At 44.2% G+C, this 23,715-nt stretch overlaps 1 protein-coding gene across 4 annotated transcripts in view; it reads left to right on the top strand.

Moving 5' to 3' along the window:
• Positions 1–23,715, top strand: part of CA5B (carbonic anhydrase 5B) — a 108,552-nt gene that overhangs the window by 51,073 nt on the left and 33,764 nt on the right. The window contains exon 1 of one of the 4 annotated variants that reach the window (XM_062183400.1): positions 8,858–8,962. The exons of the other annotated variants lie outside the window; for them this stretch is intronic. The gene's annotated coding sequence lies outside the window, so the exon portion shown is untranslated. Of the gene's footprint in view, positions 1–8,857; positions 8,963–23,715 lie in introns of those variants that run through there. 4 annotated transcript variants of the gene reach the window in all.

The following is a 23,715-nucleotide window of genomic DNA, read 5'->3' as shown; positions in this document are numbered from 1 at the left end:
AGCTCCAGCTGTTGTGGCCATTTGGGGAGTGAACCAGCAGATGGAAGACCTTTCTCTCAGTCTCTCCCTCTCTGTCTGTAACTCTACCTCTCAAATAAATGAGTAATTTTTTTTAAAAAAAAGGGAAAACACCCTTAACTAAAATACATAGACACTGCCAGTGTCACCATGCATTCCATTCACCGTCTTGCACTACTGCCCAATACTTGGCCTTTGCACTTGATAAGTGCTTTAAAGGTATCATAATAACAATGTTCAATTACAAAATTTGATGGAAAATTGGAGTTTTTATAGCTTCAGATGTACCACATGGTTCCAAAGGACCTGGCTGGAAAATAATATTTGATTATGGGATTAAAAAATTCTTAATAAAAGCTGAGGCCTTCTTCATCATTTTTATTTCAAATCACATTTTAGCAATAGTAACATTTGTTAAATTAATCAAAGAATAGGTGATATGTAATCTAAGTATGAGCTTGGATTTGCTATTTAGGAGCTTTCATAATAACTTCAAGAATGAGTGACATTTGGATACAGAACTGCTCATCTTGGGTCCATCCAAGTGAGCTGAGGATGCACCCTTCTTGCAAAATCTTGCTTATGTTACTTTACCTGTAATATGGGGTTAATGACAGTAACTACTGCTTAAGATTTTTTTTTCTTATAAAGGATTAATATCCAGAATCTATAAAGAGCTCAAGAAGTCAACAAAAACAAAACAAAAAATCCAGTTAAGGAATGGCCAAAGGATATAAACAGGCATTTTTCAAAGAATGTAATTCAAATGGCCAACTGACACATGAAAAAATGCTCAGGATCACTAGCCATCAGGGAAATGCAAATAAAAACAACAATGAGGTTTCACCTCACCCCAGTTAGAATAGCTATCATCCAAAAATCACAAAACAATAAATGCTAGCAAGGATGTGGGAAAAAAGGTACCCTAATGCATTGTTGGTAGGAATGTAAACTAATGCAATCATAATGGAAGACAATATGGAGATTCCTCAGAAATCTGAAGATAGATCTACCATGTGATCCAGCTATCCCACTCCTGGGAATTCATCCAAATGAAATAAGATCAGCATGTGAAAATGTTATTTGTACTCTCATGCCTATTACAGCTAAATTCACAATAGCTAAGATATGGAACCCACCCAGATGTCCATCAACTGATGACTGGATAAAGTGTGGTTTATATACACTATGTAATACTGCTCAGCCATAAAAAAAGAATGAAATCCTGTCTTGCAACAAAATGGATACTACTGGAAACCATTATGCTTAGTGAAATAAGCTAGTCCCAAAAAAGACAAATATCATATTTCTCTGATGTGTAGCAGGTAATATAGAATATAAAAAATGTATAGGAATGAAATGGACATGTTGTGATATGATTGTTGTTTTTAGCTCTTGTTTATACTCCTGTGGAACTGTGATCTTCTTACTTTTTACTTGTTGAATATTATGATTATTGGTGAACTAAGCCTGTGATTTTAGAGTTGACTGAAAGTATGTCTTTGTAAAAATCAAATAAGAGGCCGGCGCCATGGCTCACTAGGCTGATCCTCCATCTGCGGCGCTGTGGCTTAACAGGCTAATCCTCCGCCTTGCGGCGCCGGCACACCGAGTTCTAGTCCCGGTCGGGGCGCCGGATTCTGTCCCGGTTGCCCCTCTTCCAGTCCAGCTCTCTGCTGTGGCCCGGGAAGGCAGTGGAGGATGGCCCAAGTGCTTGGGCTCTGCACCTGCATGGGAGACCAGGAGGAAGCACCTGGCTCCTGGCTTCGGATCGGTGCAGCACGCCAGCCGTAGCGGCCATTTGGGGGGTGAACCGATCGAAGGAAGACCTTTCTATCTGTCTCTCTCTCTCACTGTCTAACTCTGCCTGTCAAAAAAAAAAAAAATCAAATAAGAAACAAGAAAGGGAGGAAGGAGAGGGGTTGAAGTAGGGAGAGGAGGAGGGAGGGAAATATAGTTATCTTCTTAGAACTTTATCTATGAAATACATGAAATTTCTTCTCTTTATATTAGTAAAAAAGATTTTAAAGTTAATTAAAAATTTTTGATGAACATAATGCCTGTACATTTTTATGCAGTACTGTGCAGTATTTGAACACATGTCTTCAGCCTAAACTGATCAAATCAAATAATTTCCATTTCCATTTCTGTATTTATTCTTTGTGTTTGAAGCCTACCAGGTTCTCCCTTCCAGTTTTTTTTCTAAAAATTTTATTTATTTATTTTATTCATTTGAAAGGCAGAGAAAGAGATAGAGGAGAGAGACAGAGACAGAGAGCTCCCATCAACTGGTTTGCTCCCCAAATACCTGCAAGGCAGGAATTAACTCCAGGTCTAAAGTAGTTGGGCAGGGATCCAACTATTTAAGCCATCACCTGCTGCCTCCCAGGATATACATTAATAGAAAGCTGGGATTGGAACGAGAGTCAGGACTTGAACAGGCACTCTGATATGGAATGTGGGCATCTCAACCAGACTCTTAACTACTGTGCCAAGCACCTGCCCTTCTTCCAGTTCTTTATATGGTATATAGTACATTGTTGTGAACTGTAGTCACCACATTGTGCTGTAGAACACTAGAATGTACTAGTTCTATCTAACTGTGTTTTGGCAGAAATCTCCCTCCATATTCTTTCCCCCATCCTTCCCAACCTCTAATAATCACTATTCTGAGTTCAGATTGACTTTTTAAAACTTGCACATATGAGGGATAACATGTAGTATTTTTCTGTGCTTTGCTTATGTCACTGAACATAATGACTTCCAGTTCCATCAATTTTGCTACAAATGTCAGGATTTCATTCTTTTTTATAGCTGAATAATACTCCACTCTGTGTGTGTGTGTGCATTTGTATCTCACATTTTCTTTGTCATTCACCCATCCATTGACACCTAGGCTGGTTCCATATCTTGGCTATTGAGAAAAGTGCTGCAATGAACCTGGGAGTATGGGTATCTCTTTGATAGGCTGATTGCATTTCCTTTGGATAATACACATATAGTCAGAAGTGGGATAGTTAGATCATAGGGTAGATCTATTTTTAGGTTTCTCAGGAATCTCCATACTGTCCTCACTGATGGCTACCCTAATTTACATTTCCACCAACAATGTGTAATAGTTTCCTTTTCTGCACATCACTGCCAGAATTTGTTATTTTTTTATATTTTTGAGTCACCATTCTAACTGGAGTGAGATGACATGTCATTGTGGCTTTGATATATCTCATAAGATTTTGTGAGTGTCGAATGAGGTCTGTATGCTATGTACTCATATAGTTCCAGGCACACAGTAGGCATTCAATAAGAGCTAACTGCAATAATCTTACTAATAAATTGCATAACATATTCAAAGTTTAAAAAGGAAATTGAGGAAGTATTCAAAGGCAGACAAGTGAAAGTGAAATTTCCAGTGGGTATGGAATCTATCAAGGCAGAGCAATCCAGGCTAAAGATATGTGTAACGTAACCTGCACAGGGCAGAGTAACCCTCAAATAGCAGAGTCCTGTTAACTCCACCTCATGTAACATGTTCCTGCCAGAACCCAAAGGGACAGATTCTGGCCTTCTTTTCTCAAGTGATTCTCTTGGAACTGAAATATAGATTAGTCTTGGGCTGCATCCCCTCATCTTTCCAGCTGGTTCAATTTTGATGTGTTTGGTAGAGACAGGAAGCTATTCATAATGCAATACCTACTTTGATACATGTGATGGGAACAGGAGCAGAGCAGAGATAGAAAGTACAGTCAACACAGAGAGGCCTCTCCTTATGTAAATGGTCACAATGAAGCTTGCCTTTTTCATCATTTTTTTTTTAAAGATTCATTTATTTATTTGAAAGAGTTACACAGAGAGAGAAGGAGAGGCAGAGAGAGAGAGAGAGAGAGAGAGCGGTCTTCCATCCACTGGTTCACTCCCCAGATGGCCACAACAGCCCGAGCTGCGCCAATTCAAAACCAGGAGCCAGGAGCTTCTTCTGGGTCTCCCACGTGGGTGCAAGGGCCCCAAACACTTAGACCATCTTCTACTGCTTTCCCAGGCCGTAGCAGAGAGCTGGATGGGAAGTGGAGCAACCGGGTCTTGAACCGGCGCCCATATGGGATGCCAGCACTGCAGGCGGCAGCTTTACTCACTATGCCACAGCGCCGGCCCCCATGGTATTCTTAAGAGTCTACCAGTTGAGGCCGGTGCTGTGGTACAGTAGGTTAAAGTCCCAGTCTACAGCGCCAGCATCCCATATGTATGCCGGTTCAAATCCCGCTGCTCCACTTCCGATCTGCTATGGCCCAGGAAAGCAGAAGATGACCCACGTCCCTGGGCTCCTGCACCCATGTCAGAGACCTGGAAGAAGCTCCTGGCTCCCGGCTTCAGATTGGTCTAGCTCCAGCCATTGCAGTCATCTGGGGAGTGAACCAGTGTATGGAAGACCTTTCTCTCTGTTTCCGTGTCTGCTTCTTTGTAACTCTGCCTTTCAAATAAATAAATAAATCTTTTAAAACAAAAGAGTATACTAGTTTAAGTTTCACTCCAAGGCCAATAGACAGACATTACACCTTATTAGGTATCTGATGTGATTCTGACACTAACTCAGGTCTTTACATAATTTAACTGAACTTGATCTTAAATGCTCATTGAGCACAATTTCAGTCAGGGGGTGGGTGTCCTTGAGAAGTATAATGTGTGAAACTCACAAATCAGAACAATAGTATTTTTGATTTAAAAAATCTATAAAAAGTGTCAAAGGAACACAGAAAATGTAATGGCCATGTTGGTTAATGGAGGAGGTGATGTTCAGATTTGCCTGTAGGAGCAGGCCAGTGCCTGGGTGTGAGAGAGACAATGCTAAGATGCTGGTTGTCACAAGCCAGGAAGGAGAGAGAGATGCCTCTATGGGGAAGGGAGAGTAGGCTGGGAAAAGCTAAAAGGGGAAAATCTGCCGGGCTTCGCCACCGAGGAATATGGATGGAGAGGAGAAGAGAGCCATCAAAAACTGGGAAAGGGAGCCATGGGAAACAGTCCTGCTAGGCTCACAAGGCACAGGGCCTAGAGGAAGGGGCCTGGAGACAGGTAAGGCTAGAGACCACAGCCAGAGAGATGGGAGGAGGCAGCTGCAACCATCAACTCCTCCTGGTCCTGGTGGCCCTGCAGCCCAGCCATCTCTCTCTCTCTCTCTCTCTCTCTCTCTCTCTCTCTCTCTCTCTCTTTCTCTCAAATATGTATGTGTGTGTGTGTGTATCCCTAAAAAAAGAAGAAAAAGAAAACCTTGTCATGAAGAAGAAAAAAAAAGTCATCCTACCTGGATCAAATTCCTGGCTCTCTGTTGACCAGCACCGCGGCTCACTTGGCTAATCTTCCACCTGCGGTGCCAGCATCCCAAGTTCTAGTCCCAGTTGGGGCGCCAGATTCTGTCCCAGTTGCTCCTCTTCTAGTTCAGCTCTCTGCTGTGGCCCGGGAGGGCAGTGGAGGATGGCCACTGCTGGCTGTGGCAGCCATTTGGAGGGTGAACTAATGGAAGGAGGACCTTTTTCTCTGTCTCTCTCTCTCTCACTGTCTAACTCTGCCTGGCAAAAAAAAAAAAAAAAATCTGGCTCCCTGTTTTGACCTGATCCAACCCTTGCCGTTGCAAGCATTTGGAGAGTGAACCAGCAGGTGTAAGCTCTCTGTGTGTCTCTGTCTCTCTAATAAATTTTCAAGTCATCCTAAGTAAACACTGTGTTTAATGACATCAGACTTATGTTCTAGTTTGAACTTCTTATCTCAATTTGGGCCAGTAACTAGAAGCTCATGGACTGGCACTGGTGAAGAATTGACTTCTATCACTTATAGTCTAGTTCCTGATATACAAATGAGCAAGCACTGAAGAATAAAGCAATCAATAAATCTTTTTAAAAAAGATTTATTTATTTATTTATGAGGCAGAGTTATAGACAGAGAGAGGGAGAGACAGAGAGAGGTCTTCCATCCCCTGGATCACTCCCCAAATGACCTCAATGGCCAGAGCTGGGCTGATCTGAAGTCAGGAGCCAGAAGCTTCTTCCTGGTCTCCCACGCAGGTGAAGGGGCCCAAGCACTTGGGCCATCTTCCACTGCTTTTCCAGGCCATTGCAGGGAGCTGGATCAGAAGAGGACTAGAACCAGTGCCCATATGGGATGCTGGTGCTGCAGGTGGAGGCTTAACCTACTAAGCCGCAGTGCTGGCCCCAGTCAACATATCTTGAACAACATCATGCACCGAATAATATTTATGGAGTATGTACTGATGTGCCAGATACTGTGATAAGTGCTAGAAATAGAAAGTTGGACAAACTGATCAAAGTGTCTCCTCTTGGGAAATTTACCTTCTAGCAAACATCTAATCAGCAAAGAATCTACACTAAAAGATAAATAATTTCAAACTGTGAGAAACACTCTAAAGAAAATTAAGCAGGTCATGGAGATGGAGCTGCTACTGACAGTTTCTTTTAAGTAATAGAGGTTTGATGAGAAAAACTCAGCCATGCAAAGATGTGGGCAACTAGGGATAGAAACAATGGGAATGGTAAAGGAAGATCTCTGAGACAGGACTGAAAAAGGGAAAACCAGTATGGGTGGCACAGAGTGAGAAAGAGATCTTGAACCCTCCACTCTGTGGTATTTTTCAAAAACACTCCAGTTGGCACTGTTCATTTGGAGTGACTGCATGAAAGTCCTGCACTCGAAACTTCTATTCTGCAAGGCAGTGGGATGAGGTGTTTCTTCACGCAGATAGTTAACCATCCTGCACCCACCATAGTGTTGGTCAATCCACATAACTTCATTCAGGCAGCTACTACAAATAGTTTCTAGTTAATATGTGAGTTGAAACTTATATGTCACAGAGAAAGAGGATCCAAATATTACCCTGACCTTAGCAAGACCATTGTAGGACAGTGTAATCAAGTGAACAGAAAAGTTTTGATGGCTATTGATTTGATGCACCATGCCTTATGACAGTGCAAACAGTTTCCATTGAGGGGATCTGGGCATAGCTACTTATGATGCCTAGTTCCCACTTAGCTCACTACATACTACTCTATGAGGAAAATGGATTTCTCTCAGGACTAAAATTCAAGAAAACTGTGCTTCTATTAAAAACAAATACTTGGTTTATTTTTATCTTATGAATACTGGAAATCCTAAAATGATGGCTATTTCCTCCTTTCTGTGGCTATTCAATACCTTAGGGTCAAATTTCTGGCCTGCCTTTGACAACTGTTCTGGATCCAATAGAATACATACTTGAATATTCCTATCATTGACTGCATTACTCTCTTTTCATTAAATTCCCCTTTCCCTAGTTCCTTCAACTGTTTCTTTTATCTAGTAATGTCTATATTTCCATAACGTGGCTCAAATTATGTGTGGAAGAAGATCAGGTAGAACTACTTTATAAAACTGAGCTCTAATCTGAACTAATTTCTGTGAGTTCATTGTTCAGGCTAAAAATGACTAACAGTTGAAACATTTTACAAATGGGGCAGGGTAAGCTTAAGAAAAGTGTTCTGTTAAAGCTTACTCATTTCTCTGGGTTTTCTCTGTGCAACATATTGGAATAATCTCAGCTTCTTCAAACCAGAAGTGAAATGGAGGATAGAAAGAGAAGAAAAAAGAGCTAATGTGTGATCAGAAAATCATTACCGTGAGCATATGAAGGAATATAAGTAGCAAATCTTACTGCTACAAAGGAGAAATTATATATTTCTATATACATGGAAAGGGTAGATATTCAGTGAACATTTACTGAGAATTTACTTCATAGAGACATGTACTAAATACTATTAAGATGCCTTCTTTTGTGTGCTATCGCAAAATATTCCTAGCAATGGGATCAAGAAGATCTGTGATTACCAAGTCCTGCTTTTATCAGCTCCTTGCCACACCGTCGCTATACTTCTCAGTTCTTGCGGCACCCAATCCCAGCGTTAGACTGTAAGCTCTTTGAGGCTTGTCTTTTTAGTCAGGGAGTATGTACTGACGGCTGTAGTTGGATTTAAATACAGAGGAAGAAACTGGTTTTGATCTCTTTGCTGTTTTTCTTGTAAGTTTTCTTGCGGTAAGAGTTGTAAGTGGGGCAGGCAGAAAAGCAAGGCGATCTCAAAGCTCAGGGCTGAGACCAGAATTTCTGTCTCAGTCGAGGGCCGTCTCCACAGGCCCTGGGGCTCAGGGAGGGTCACTGTGAGGAGACTTTGGGAAGTGGGGGCGTCCTGCTGACTCCACGCATCTGCCCAGCGTCCAAGGTCGATGGAGAGGCCGGATTGAACACGGTGTCACGGTTGTGGCCTAGAGAATAGGAAAACTGGCTAGAAGGTACACAAATTCAGTTTGAGTTCAGAGGATGTGAAAACAGCATCAAAGAAACTCAGAAGGAAATTGGACACCAAAACTAGCCGGGAAGGACACATCCGGTGTTTTTTTTCCCGGCTTAAGTCGTCTGTTCCAGGAACACCAAGTCATGATATTTGCCGATGGGAGAAACCTGAGGGAAGTCACTTTGAGACTCTTCGGCCCGCAGCCTGATTTCAGCCTGCAAACACGGCCAGCGGCGAAAGGGGGTATGTAGGCGGGTCGGTCCCGCGGAGGGCGGGGAAGGGGTGGGGCCAGGGAAGCGCTTACAGGCGTGGTCCCGTGTGGTCTGCCGAACGCGGGTGGGGCTCAGACCTCGGCTAGGACAGAGAAGCGGGTGTGGTCAGATGAAGGGTGTGGCCAGAGCGGAGGGCGGAGACCACCGCGATCTGGTGGGGCGTGACCAAGGCAGTTCGTGGGAAAGTACCGGAGCGCTGATCGGTCGGGAGGAGGCGTGGCCTCCAGGGAAAGGGCGTGGCCCGGTCTGTAGGCCGTGAGGGGGCGTGGCTTTGGTGGCCCGGCTATTGAGCAGCGGGTCCTGCGAGGCGAGGGAGCCGCGAGTTTCGTATTCTGGAGAAACGCTCAGGTAAGAACCTGCGGCCTAGTGGAGAGAGGGCGGCCGTGGCGGCGGGCCAAATCAGAGCCCTGACCCTCTGTTCCGCCGCGCTAGGTCCTGGAGTTGAGACAGCTGTTGGTCCTGTAAGTATGGTTTGGGTTCCTGCGGGACGTCCCGAAGGACCGGTAGGTCCTAACGGGGCATCGCCCCGCCGCAGCACTATTTCTCCATTGTGGGGAATCACCAGTTGGTCGCACCTCCTTTAGGGTTCTTTTCACTTGATGCGATAACAGCTGGCCCAGAAAATTTGTGGTGGCCGGCAGGGCAGTTCCTTGGAAGGGATCTTGAGTGTCGGTAACTCCAGAAAGTCCAGCATACTGTGCGATAGCTGGAAACGGGGTAAGGACTCGAGTCAGAGGTTGTAGTTCCAGAAACCAGAGCACAGTCAGCTGGGACTCACTGCCACCTGCATTGTATTTCTTGCTTATGCCCGCCCCTATTCCATGCCAGGTCTGTGCGCAGATACTCAGCCACCCCCAGACCAGGGGAGAACTTTCACAGCGATGCCATTTGGAAACTTCTGAGCCCTCTGCACTCTGCACTGCCTTCTGGCCTTTCTGTTTTGTGCCCCGCCCTAGGGCTGGAGGACAGGAACCTCCGAAACCCACACACTTTTGGTGGCTGGCATTCTTTGTGGCGTTCATCGTTAAATGCTTCTGCCCAGGGCTGCTGGCGACTCGTTAATGAGTGTCATTCCTCTCCTCCCGTATATTTTCGTTGGGAAACTTTGATGAATATATGGAGTTAATGTGTACACCTTCGTTTGGCTGGAACTTGTTCTCAGCCTCTGAAAACCAAATTGTTTTCTGCTTCTCCTTCCTTTACAAATTATCTGGCCATGTGCACTCTGCTGTTTAAAAGCTTGCCTGGAATATGGAGAAGTTACCCTATTTCTCTGGTGAGAAAAGCTGTCTCACACCCACCCCCTCAGCTGGTCCCTGGACAACCCTTAGAGTGGCCACTGTTCTTAGATCTGTTGGAAATGGAAAACTTTTCAACTTTCTATGACTTTATTCCTTTACTAAGATTTTTTAAAGTGATACCTTGGGCAAAATTCACTGAAAAACCAGAAGCAGCAAGGGCACCGTTCTCTGTGCCTGTACACACCTGCTCTGGTCTTCCTGGAGCCAGGCAAAAGGCTGCCACTGTTCAAAGTTGGAATGCAATAAAGGTTTAGTGAATTGCAAATGAATGAGTGAACATAAATATTTTTGAAATCTAATGGGGGCCGGTGCTGTGGCTCAGTGGGTTAACACCCTGGCCTGAAGCACTGGCATTCCATATGGGCTCTGGTTCAAGACCTGGCTGCTCCACTTCCCATCTAGCTCTCTGCTATGGCCTAGGAAAGCAGTAGAAGATGGCCCAAGTGCTTGGGCCCCTGGGCCTGCATGGGAGACCCTGAAGAAGCTCCTGGCTCCTGGCTTCAGATCAGCGGATGAAGGACCTCTCTCTCTCTCTCTCTCTCTTTCTCTCTGCCTCTCCCTCTCTCTGTGTAACTCTGCCTTTCAGATAAATGAATAAATCTTAAAAAAAAAAAGAAAGAAATGTAATGGAAAGGAGAAAATGCATTTCATCACATTGGCAGCACTGTAAAATTTGTTGCACCACACAAAGCAATTATTAGACATGTGTTTTGAAACATTTGGCTACTTCAGATGGGGATCATGCTCCCAGGGAAGAAGTGGGGTAGAGGAGGAAACTAAACTTTTTCATCCAAGATATAGTAATATAATGTCTAATTTAGATTTTGGGGAATTGTGAAAAGCTTGCTTCCTTTTGAATCAGAAGGTGGGAGAAGGAAGCATCGATCTCTTGACAATAAAGGAATTTTTTTCAATACAATTGTAACCTTTGGTCAGAGTACTTTTTTGCTGTTTTGTATCAATATAAATGGCTTGATCAGGCAGCAATCGAACTACTTATCATTTAAAGAACACATAATTTGTGAATGATTCTTTTTTAGTTTATTTTTGTTTCAAGGGTAGAGGGGGGAGGGAGAGAGAGAGAGAGTGAGTGAGAGTGAGTGTACGGGACTGTGCCAGACTAAATCCAAGATCCAAGAACTCCATCCAGGTCTCCTACATGAGTGTCAGGAACCCAACTATTTGAACCATCATCTGTGGCTTCCCAGAGCATGCATTAACAGGAAGCTGGAATAGAACGTGGAGGTGGGACTTGATCCCATGCACTCCGATATGGGATGCAGGCATTCCAAGGGGCTGCTTAATGTGCTGTGTCCCAATGCTTGCCCCTTAGGAATGATTCCTTAAGGGCTTTCAGAATCTTTTCTGATACATTTCTAAGTCCGTGACACAGCAGATAAGGGAAAAGTTAGTAAAATCCAAGGACGCACATGAATAATTAGTGATTCAAAAAGAATATAGAATAGCAAGTGTATCTCCCCATTGAGCCATGATACATCTTTATGGGAAAACAAGTACATACAGATTTTTTTCATGAAATACAGTAATGTACAGTAGTAATTCATCATTACATACTATGTTTGACAGTTAAATGTTATTTGTGTTTTCATAAGCTTGGGTATTACGAGTTGAGTGAGTCAAGTAAGTTTAAATAACCAGCTCTCAATAAATCATTGCTTTTAATTAACAGATGGAGTTGGCCTTAGGCCTGAACATAAAACACGTCCTATGTGGGGCTGGCATTTGGCACAATGGTTAAGATGCCACTTGGGAAGCTTGCATTCCATATCAGAGTGCCTGGGTACAAGTTCTGCTGCCACTTCAGACCCAGCTTCCTGCTATTGTGCACCCTAGGAGGCGGCAGGTCATGACTCAAGTACTTGGGTCCCTGCCGCCCGTGTGGGAGACCCCATGGATTTCAAGGCTTCTGGCTTCATCCTGGACCAGCCCTCACTGTTGCAGGCATTTAGGGAGTGAACCAGCAGATAGAAGATTCTCTCTCTCTCTCTCTCTCTCTCTCTCTCTCTCTCCTTTTCAAATAAAATGAAAATAATTAAAATGCAGCTGCAAAACTCATTTTTTTAAATGCCAAAAAGCCTGGAGTGTTGTTACGGGTGTTATAGTCTATCATTAGCTAATTTGAGTTCCAATTTATTTGTTTCTTCCTTGATTGCCTTTCACTGTTTCTTCTCAGTCTGTTTCTATCCTTAATTGCCTCTTTTTGTCAGTCTTCCTCCACACACCTATCACGCCTAGGGGGAGGAGATTTTCCTTCTATCTCTAACTTTGTGACTGAGTGCTGCGTTGTCAACTCTCACTTGGGCCTCTCCTCTCAGCTGCCCCATTAGCACCTCCAATCCAATATGATCAGTGGGAAGACTGCTGTCTCTCCCTTCCCTGTTTCTCATGCCAGGCTATGTCTTCACCGTTCAGGGATTCATCCTCATTCTACTGCCAGCATCACTCCAGCCAGAAAATCACAAGGCCTCCTCCTACTTCACTCCAGTTTCTTTTTTGTTTTATTTTTAAAATCAAAATAATTATCTCTTGAACATAAAGTACTTTGTCTATCTCTACTGTCACTGCCTCAGGGAGTGCTTTGTTTTCTGTCAGTTTGAGTTATTGAAATTTCATTTCAAACTCTGCATGCCCAGTAGTCTCACCCACAACCTGTTCTACCCACTGTCTTCCTAATCTCAGTTCATGGCAACACTGTCCTTCTAGTTGCTTAGGCCAAGAATCTTCACTGCTCTTTAACCCTTTCTTTCACATTTTACAGGCTGTATCCAAAGGATATAGCCAAAGCCCAACTACTTCTATCTCTACTGTGGCATCCCTAGTATAGGTCTTTGGAATGTCTTAAATGGTCTTCCCGTGTCTTTCCCATCCCTTTCCTCCACTTTCCCAAGGCGATTTGTAATGAGACCACACAGAATAATCTTTTAAAAATGCAAATGAGATTATTACTCCTTTGTCAAAAATTTCTATTGTATCCCTGTTTCAGTTACAGCAGTGTCACTTTACCTGTGGCAACCAGAAGACATCTGGCAATATCTGGAGATATTCCTTTGTTGTCACCACACTGGTATAGAGTACTACTGGCATCTAGTGGATACTAGCCAACATAGGTGTTGCCAATGCTCAGGACAGCCTCCCACAACCAAGAATCATGTGATCAAAAGTGTCTACAGTGCCCAGGCCGAGAAACTCTAACTTAGAACTCTTACAATGGCCTGGAAGTCTGTGTGATCTGGCATCCATTACCTCTGGACCTCATTTCCCCCTACCTTCCTCCTGGTTTACTCCATTCCTGCTATATTGGGCTCTTTCCTATCTGTTGAATGTGCTAGATATGCTCCTACTTTAGAGTCTTTGCAAGGTAGTCCCCCTGCCTAGAATATCTTTCCCCTAGATAGCCAAATAACTAATTCCCTACTTCCTTCAATCCTTTTGTTAGTGGAGATGAGTGGGATAGGTTCCTGTCTTCGTGCAAGAAATAATTCAGATGTGAGACAGAAAGTAGTGGTAAGCAAGGTAGCATGGTTTAATGGAGTAGGGCATCCATCAGAACGGATGCACACCTCACCAGACAGAATCAGAAAGTGAGTGCCCAGTCATTCAGACTGGGGAGAGCCAGATGAGATGGCTAAATGGAGAGAATACACCTGAAAGGCCAGGCAGGCAGCTTAGGAAAAAGCTGAGAGCTGAGCACACAGTCTGTATTCACACTGGGGCTTTTAAAGGAATGGGGTCCAGTTCTTCCCAATGTTTCTCATTTCTGTCCTCCTTCTCCAGGACAGACGATTTGCTGACTGTGAATTAGGTAAAATTCCTCCCAAGGTTTTAGTACTCAGTTGTCGGGCAGAGGAGATTCCCCTAGGGTGCCTTCCTTGGAGGAAGGCTGTGGTTTTATTCCCCAATGCTATCAGGCCAGGTAACCAATTTGGTGCTGAGCAGAGAGGATTCTCCTGGGAAGCTTTCCTTGGGGTGAAGGCTGAGACCACCTGTAAAGTTATCGGGGTATGGGCAGGACTTTGTATCGTAAAATACTGTGGGGTTGGAGTTGTGGTGTAATGGGTTAAGCTGCTGCCTGCGATGCCCAGCATCCCATATGGGCTTTGGTTCAAGACCAGGCTGCTCCACTTCTGATCCAGCTCCCTGCAAATGCACCTGGGAAAGCAGTGGAGGATGGCCCAAATCTTTGAGTCCCTGTGCGCACGTGGGAGACCTGAAAGAGGCTCCTGGCTTGTGGCTTCAGTCTGGCCCAGCCCTGGCCGTTGTGGCCATATGGGGAGCGAACCAGCAGATGGAGGACCTCCCTCTCTCCCTCTCTCTCTCTCTCTACCTTTCAAATAAAATAAGATAAATCTTTAAAAAAAAAAAAAGTACTGGGGCCGGCGCCATGGCTCACTTAGTTAATCCTCCACCTGCGGCACTGGCATCCCATATGGGCACCGAGTTCTAGTCCCGGCTGCTCCTCTTCCAGTCCAGCTCTCTGCTGTGGCCCGGAAGGGCAGTGGAGGGTGGCCCAAGTGCTTGGGCCCTGTACCCACATGGGAGACCAGGAGGAAGCACCTGGCTCCTGGCTTCAGATCGGTGCAGCACCGGCCGCAGCGGCCATTTGGGGAGTGAACCAACGAAAGGAAGATCTCTCTCTCTCTCGCTCTCTCTCTCTCACTGTCTATAACTTTACCTGTCAAACAATAATAATAATAAAAAGTACTGGGCTGGTTCCATGTTGAGCTTCTAAGAGTCCATGAATACTTTGTTTTCCTTAGGCCTCCCTCACACACATAGGCTAATTTCTAACTTCTTGGGTAACACTTTGTTCAAATTTCACCTTCTCAATGAAGCCTTCTCTGAACAATTTATTTAAAAATATAAGGCCCCTTCTCAGTGGAACTCCAAAGTTACCTTCCCTTCCTCTGCTTTTCCCAGAACATAGTCTACTTGTGACTACAACTCACTTGTCTGTTACACTTGTTGATTATTCTGTGCATCCTCCCACTAGAACAGAAGCTCCACGTGATGGGCTCTTTGTTTAGTTTCCCCAAGGAGCCTGGAGCAGTACCTGACATTTCATTTAAGATGAGAAAATGAACAAAAGTTTTGGACTGACTGAAGGTGAAGAAATCCCCTCCTGCTTGACTTGCCAGGGTCTACTCTCTCTCTCTTTTGTTTTTAAGATTTTATTTATTAGAGAGGTAAAGTTAAAGATAGAGAATTCTTCCATCCACTGGTTCACTCCCCAAATGGCTGCTACAGTGCCAATCCAAAGCCAGGAGCTTCTTCTGGGTCTACCCACACGGGTGCAGGGGCCCAAGCACTTGGGCCATCTTCCACTACTTTCCCAGGCCATAGCAGAGAGCAAAGAGCTGGATCGGAAGTGGAGCAGCTGGGACTCGAACCGGTGCCCAAATGGGACGCTGGCACTGGAGGCGGAGGATTAACTTACTGCGCCACAGCGCTGGCCCCTGACTGGATCCACTCTTTGCCTACTCCTATCTGTCCTCTGCTCTAAGGTCAGCATCATCAGCACCTGGCAGTACTTCCTTCTATGCACGTGGGATAATTTCTTAGAGCCTTCCATTCTCTTAGAAACTCATATTCCCCAAATTAGTTGCAAATTCCCATGCAGCCCCACTTCCCACTGCGTCACCTGAACACCTGCTTGACAAATATTAGTAGCAGATTTAGAACAATGGCAAATCTTTATGACTTTGCTGCAAAAGTAGGTTTGGTGGCTTTTGTTTGTTTTGTCTAAAAGATACAAAAAGAAGTCTGCAGAGTCAAGGTTCCCTGTAGTGACATCAGCAGCATTCTGGGGGACAGGTAGTGGTCTACTGCTGGTGGGCTTTGTAAAGGGCAGTGACCAAATGTCCCCTTAGTCCTAGAGAGTTAGTCTGGAGTTGTGCAGGGAAATGCTTCTTTTGGGCTAGGTGTCACAGGTGACCCCATCTATGACCACAGCCCTGCCAGGCCAGCTCATCCTCACTGGTGCTTTTTCTTGATGGCTGTCTGGGGAGCAAGGCCAAGGGTCATTTACCTAGCCTTCTTTGCGTGCCATGCTAACACCCCCCACAGCCTCCTGTTTGTAAACTCTTGTGGCTGGCAGGCATGCCTGAGGCCTTGTGTTATCACAAACTTCCCTTCCAAGGCAGAAATAGCTCATAGCACGGCCTTTTTGTGAGTGTGCATTGTAGCTGGCATTATCATCCCCCCATTACTAAATTACTAAATTACTAAAGGACTCCTTTAACACTGTTTGCAGATATCCCCTGTCACTGGACTTTTATGGAATAAGTCTGAACTTCTGTCTATTTTATTTTTTATTTTTATTTTTTGACAGGCAGAGTTAGACAGTGAGAGAGAGAGAGAGACAGAGAGAAAGGTCTTCCTTCCGTTGGTTCACCCCCCAAATGGCTGCTACGGCTGGCGTGCTGCACTGATCCGAAGCCAGGAGCCAGGTGCTTCCTCCTGGTCTCCCATGTGGGTGCAGGGCCCAAGCACTTGGGCCATCCTCCACTGCCCTCCCGGGCCACAGCAGAGAGCTGGACTGGAAGAGGAGCAACCAGGACAGAATCTGGTGCCCCAACCGGGACTAGAACCCGGGGTGCTGGCGCCGCAAGCAGAGGATTAGCCAAGTGAGCTGAGGCGCCGGCCTAAACTTCTATTTCAACCCCCAATTGACCTCTCTGATCATGATACCTAATCACCCCCCCCCCACACACACACACACACTCCCAACGTTCTCATCATCTCTGAAGTTTCCCTGTTCCATCCCTCTACCTTGGCACTTCCTGTCGAAATTGTCCCTTTCCTATGACACATGGTTCAAATGCCATTCCTTCTTGAAACTTAGAGCCTCTAGCCCTGGGTTCTTGTTGCACCACACAGAGGCTGTCATCATTCCCTCCAGCTTTAATTAAGAAATATCTGTTTTCTTTTGCTAAGTAAAATAAGCCAGCCACAGAAGGACAAATACCATATGATTTCACTTATGTGAAGTAGTAACATAGGTAAATATAGAGACATAAAGTGGAATGGAGGTTAGCAGGGGCTGGGGGGCTGGGGGTTGGGGAAAGAGTTACAATGTAATGAGTCCAGCGTTTGTGGTGAGGATGATGAAAAAGGTTTTGGGTATAAGATGATGATAATGGTTACACAATACTTTGAGTGTGTTCAATATTACTGAATTGACACACATATAATTAGTTGAAGTGATAAATACTATGTTTCTTTTACCACAGTTTTTTAAATTTTTAAATTTTTTTTCACAATTTTTAAAAAGTTAATAGAAAAAGGAAAGTATCTGTTTAAATAGCTTGGCCTTGTTAATTACAAACTTTTAGGAGTGGGAAAGAGCATGTTAGTGTTTTATTGCTTTGATTCAGGAATGGAAAGCAATGGAATGAGAACACAAAGTTAAGGCAAGATTTCCCCATATCTCTTGGCAGTTTTTATATTATTTTAGTGTTGCATTTATTTCATGGAACATTTCTACAAATTCAATTGGAGTAATAATCACTTGCATGTATATGACACAACGGTTTTTTCAGAGAGCCTCCTCATAGCTTACACCATTTGAAGTCACAGAAACAGTCAACTTCCTGTAGAATGTTGCTGAACAATTATTTATCCTCCTCCTCTGCTTCTAGATTCTTGTAGAAATTTAAGAGTGTACATTAAGCTCTACTTTTAAACATTTCAGTTCATATAAGCCTTTTATTCTGCTGAACTGCAGTTATAAATTATGCAGTTTTATACTGCATGTAGTCTTCCAAGCTAGCAAAAACATAAAGCTCCTCATCTGAGTTCTCATCCAAGATGAAGGTAGAAATAACACGAAAGAAGTGAGTAACAGTGTTTACATTAAGGATTAGGTTGGCACTGAGAAAGACTATCAGGTGACTGAGCTTATTTGCTATTTTGTAATTTTAAAAAATGGTTGATTTTCATATTCTATAATAAACTATCACTGAAGCTATTTCTCTTTTTTTAGATTTTATTTATTTATTTGAAAGGCAGAGTTACAGACAGTGAGAGGGAGAGACAGAGGGAAAGTTCTTCCATTCACTGGTTCACTCCCCAAATGGCTGCAAAGGCCAGAGCTGGGCCAATCCAAAGCCAGGAGCCAGCTGCCTCTTCCTGGTCTCCCATGTGGGTGCGGGGGCCCAAGGACTTGGGCCGTCTTCTACTGCTTTCCCAGGCTATAGCGGAGAACTGGATCGGAAAAGGAGCAGCCGGGACTAGAACCGGCGCCCATATGGGATGCTGGTGCCCCATGCAGAGGATTAACCTGTGCCACAGCGCCGGCCCCTGAGGCTGTTTCATACAGATATTTCATACAGATTTTTATAGAGAAGAAACTATGAACTAAGAGGTTATTTTCCTATGAAAATTACAGACATGGATAAATTGATATTTATATCTGAGAATTGCTTCAAAATAACCTGGGGAAGGAAAATGGGGGTTGCCTATGAATAAACATGATTAGCCATGAACAGATAATTGTTGAAATGGAATATTACATGCATAGGTGGTTTTATTATAATACTATCACTATACACTTGTCCCTTGGTATAGGAAGGGATTGATTCCAGGACCCCCTTAGGGTACCAAAATCTGTGGATGCTTAAGTCTCTTACATAAAATGCTGTAGTGTTAGTATATAACCTATAAATATCCTTCCATTTAGGTTAAATCATCTCACGATTACTTGTAATAACGTACATTAGCTATGTAAATGGTTGTGATAACTATATTATTTAGAGAATAATGACAAGAAAAAGGGCTATTCCTATTCATTATAGATGTGATTTTTTCCCCCTGAATATTTTTGATCCATTATCGATTGACTTCATGGATTTTGGAACCATGAATGTGAGAGCCAACTGTATTTTTAGAAGTTAGAAGTTTTCTATAATAAAAAGCTAAGAAAAAGAAAGCAGAATCAGATTTTGAATCATGGTGGCTGATGGTCTATTGTTTTGTAAGGCTGATCAATTAATTCAGTTAAGAGAGTACTGGAAAACAAGGTGCTATTATTTGGCTCACTGTCAAGATAATCTCTTGAAAGTTTACTACCTGTCTATGTTTGAAATCCTGCATCAGACTTTTGCATACCTTAAGTAAGGTGTATCTTGACACCTGTGCCCCTTCATGGGGCACCTCCATGGGAATGATGAACTTCCTACCAGTCCTCTTACAGGTGGTGGCCACATATCCTGGCCTCTCCAAGAGTTCAGTGTCTACATTAATAACATGATGCCCACACAAAGTGAACCAGGCCCAAAGTCTCGCACAATGCTTGTCTAGGCTGATGGCTTATTGATAGCCAGTTAAAGAGTTCTGCCTGGAGCCTTCGGTGAACCATAGTGACAGGAAGTAGCTCTGCTTCTTGTTTTCCTTGGACACTGCTTGTCAGGTGTGATTATCTCTCCTTTAAATTAGGTGTAGCCTTGTCCCCTCTGGCTTAGATGGAGCAAGGTCAAGGACAGCAGTACAGAGAAGAGCTAGTTTCCAGCTAATTCATAGTATGCATGTGTGTGAAGAGGGGAGGAGAAAATCAGTTTGGCTCCTTGCCCTGCATTGCTGGTGGTCATGATTGTTTTTTTGTGTCGCATACTATTACTGGAAAGTTTCTTTGAAGAAATAAACATCAAGTGTGCAAGTGAAATATGTCTATAGTGCCCCCTCGTTTTCTCTTTTTGTGCCTTTGTCTCCCCCATCCATCCACCCCCAGTCAAGAGCAAACTGCTGAAAGCTGTTCTTTTGATAGCAGAAGGCAGAGTCTGGGGCAGCATGGGTACCATGCTGTGAACTGGTACGTGGTCATCTTTTTCTTTTTTAATATAAACATTGATGAGGTAAAATTCCCATAAAATAAAATTAATCTTTTTAGTGTATGATTCAGTGGCATATATTGTGCAACCTCCACCTCTATTTAGTTCCAAAGCATTTTCATCACCCCAAAAAGAAACCCCCCCCCCACACACTAAGTAGTCACTCCTGTTTCCCCTTTACCTCAACCTCAAGCAGCCACACCTCTACTTTCTGGCCTAATTTCTCTATTCTGAGTATTTAAAGTATTTGATTGTTTTCCAAAGCAGTACATTTTACTTTATAATAACCCCCAATTTGTCAGTTGTAACCTGTAGGTGGATTTTGATTACTTTCTGATAGTCATCCATGCTGAGCAAGATTTTACAATATTCAAAACACTGGAGACTCAACAGAAAATCTGCATTTCATATGAGTTCATAAATCCAAGTATCTTCCATTTATCTTAGCATTTAAGCATAGATTCCCTTTGAGATAGAAGGGTGGAAACAAAGCCATTTCCTTTAATAAATAAATATATATATTGACAACTTTTTAACAGACACATAGAAATTGTACATAGTTATGGGGTACCATGTGATGTTTTGATACATCACATGCGTAATGTCCCATTGAGGTAAATATATCAATCTGTCCATTTTTTTTGACAGGTAGAGTTATAGACAGTGAGAGAGAGAGACAGAGAGAAAGGTCATCCTTCCGCTGGTTCACTCTCCAAATGGCTGCTACGGCCAGCGCTGTGCTGATCCGAAGCCAGGAGCCAGGTGCCTCTTCCTGGTCTCCCATGCGGGTGCGGGGCCCAAGCATTTAGGCCATCCTCCACTGCACTCCCAGGCCACAGCAGAGAGCTGGACTGGAAGAGGGGCAACCGGGACAGAATCCGGTGCCCATATGGGACGCCGGCGACGCAAGCAGAGGATTAACCAAGTGAGCCACGGTGCCGGCCCCTCCATTTCTTTTAAAAGCAGATTTTTTCACCACAACTTCTTCTTCTTCTTTTTTTTTTTTTTAAAGATTTGCTTATTTATTTGAAAGTCAGAGTTACAGAGAGACAGAGACAGAGACAGAAACAGAGCAATCTTTTATCCCCTGGTCCACTCCCCAGATGGCCACAACATCTAAGGCTGGGCCAGGCTGAAGCTTCCTCCAGGTCTCCCACATGGGTGCAGGGGCCCAAGCACTTGGACCACTTTCTGCTGCTTTCCCAGGCCATTAGCTGGGAACTGGATGGGAAGTGGAACAGCTGGGAAGCAGCCCCTCACTCTAATTTCTTCCATTCAACAAAAATAGATGATGATAGCCTATTCTCTCTTTTCTTGTTTAGTCAGTAGTGGTCATGATACCAGAAATTCATACATGACCTCTGTATGTGGCTTCTTACACTTACCACCATGTTTTCATGATTCCTCTATGGTATGGCATACACCAGGACTTCATTTCTTTTTTTAAAAAAAATTTATTTATTTATTTGAAAGTCAGAGTTCCACAGAGAGAGAAAGAGAGGCAGAATGAGAGAGAGAGAGAGAGAGAGTGAGAGAGAGAGAGGTGTCTTCCATTCGCTGGTTCACTCCTCAATTGGCCACAACGGCTGGAGCTGAGCCAATCCGAAGCCAGGAGCCAGGAGCTTCTTACCGGATCTCCCACACGGGTGCAGGGGCCTAAGGACTTGGGCCATCTTCCACTGCTTTCCCAGGCCATAGCAGAGAGCTGGATTGGAAGTGGAGCACCTGGGATACGAACTGGCACCCATATGGGATGCTAACACTGCAGGTGGTGTCTTTACCCGCTATGCCACAGCGCTGGCCCCTCATTTCTTTCTATGACCTTGGTCATCTTTGCATCACAGCACTCAATACAGCACCTAGAACAAAGGAAAAATCTCTAAGTGTTGAAAATGCTTACTGGCAAAATTCTCTCCTGTGAAACTAAGTTAGGGTCATCGTCAAGTAAGTTCCTCCTTTAGATCAGGCAGGACTTTGTGGGTCCTTCAGATGTTATAAGGTAGGCATGTGAGACACTCCTCTTAAAGGACAACTATTGAAAATGTTTTGGCTGGTGCCGTGGCTCACTAGGCTAATCCTCCGCCTGCGGCGCTGGCACCCCAGGTTCTAGTTCTGGTTGGGGCGTGGGATTCTGTCCTGGTTGCCCCTCTCCCAGACCAGCTCTCTGCTGTGGCCCGGGAAGGCAGTAGAGGATGGCCCAAGTGCTTGGGCCCTGCACCCACATGGGAGACCAGGAGAAGCACCTGGCTCCTGCCTTCGGATCAGCACGGTGCGCCAGCTGCGGCGGCCATTGGAGGGTGAACCAATGGCAAAGGAAGACCTTTCTCTCTCACTGTCCACTCTGCCTGTCAAAAAAAAAAAAAAAAGAAAGAAAAAAGAAAGTAAGAAAGAAAAGAAAATGTTTCAAATGTATAAAAAAATCACTACAAATGGGTGATGGTTGCATCTAAAAAGACAAAAAGCCCTTAATACTAGGCCAGATCATGCTGGCAGCCACATCACAGGTCCTGATTCTTGAAATTAGCATCAATATCTTCTCTATCACCAGGGAAGCCACTCAGGACATTCAAGAAGTATTCCTTCAACACCCATCGTGTTCCTAAGACACGCAGCTAAGACTGAAACAGATGCAGTCCCTCCCACCGTGGGACTTAGAAGCTAACAGGGATAGAGTCATAAAGCACACTCCAATCAGTCCTTAATTCACCCAAGAAAAACACCATACCCATGAAGAGGGTGCTGGCTTGACCTGGTGAATGCATGGTCAGAGCAAACTTTGAGCAGTGACACTGGAGTTAATCCCTGAGGGCTGGGTAGGAATGAACCAGGGAAGGAAGAGCATCCGCACAGGCTAGAGGCAGTGGCAGAAGTGGAAGATCTAAAACCCGCATGGCTGGGGGCAGGCAGGTGCACAAATGGACTTGAGACTGTGAGCTCAGTAGTGCCATGGGACCCAGTCTAGCAGCCACACCATAGTCATGGTTGCTCAAACGGTGTCCCAAACAGCATCTCAAGTAATCACACTAAATGCTTCAAAGTCTACAGTGGAATGAATGTGTAATCAAGAAATATATATATATATATATATATATATATATATATATATATATTAATTTCAGAACTTGTTTGTCAGTTGGTACCAGGATAGGAATTGTTAGGAAATGTGGTCAAAGTTAGTATTAGTGTTCAAAGTTATTATGGCTGTGCTTTCAGAACACCAATAGTGGATATGCTGGAAAGCATTGCCTTCTGACATTCTCACTATGAACTTATGAGAGCTAGAGAGGGAGAGTTCAAAATTAACCTTGTCTATTTTTCCCATGTTTGAGGACCATCAGGTTACAGCAAAAACTGAATGAGTCACAGATTGTATTTTTTTAAAGATTTATTTATTTATTTGAAAGAGTTACACAGAGAGAGAAGGAGAGAGAGAGAGAGAGAGAGAGAGAGAGAGAGGTCTTTCATCTGCTGGTTCACTGCCCAGATGGCTGCAACCGCTGATCTGAAGCCAGGAGCTTCTTCCGTGCCTCCCACATGGGCACAGGGGCCCAGGGACCTGGGCCATCTTCTACTGCTTTCTCAGGCCATAGCAGAGAGCTGGTTCGGAAGTGGAGCAGCCCGGTCTCAAACTGGTGCCCATATGGGATACTGGCACTGCAGGTGGCGGCTTTACCTGCTATGCCACAGTGCTGGCCCCACAGATTGTATTTTTTTTAAAGATTTATTTATTTATTCGAGAGAGAGAGAGAGAGAGAGAGAGAGAGAGAGAGAGAGAGAGGTCTTCCATCTGCTAGTCCACTCCTCAGAGGTCAGCAACGGCCAGAGCTGGGATGATCCAAAGCTAGGAGCCAGGAGCTTCTTCTGGGTCTCCCATGTGGGTGCAGGAGCCCAAGCACTTGGGCCACCTTCTGCTGCTTTCCCAGGCACATGAGTAGAGAGCTGGATGGGAAATGGA

The sequence above is a fragment of the Lepus europaeus genome, chromosome X (assembly GCF_033115175.1).
Source record: "Lepus europaeus isolate LE1 chromosome X, mLepTim1.pri, whole genome shotgun sequence".
Taxonomy (NCBI): domain Eukaryota; kingdom Metazoa; phylum Chordata; class Mammalia; order Lagomorpha; family Leporidae; genus Lepus; species Lepus europaeus.
The sequence above is the reverse complement of the archived record's forward strand: the minus strand, read 5'-3'. Positions and strand labels throughout refer to the sequence as shown.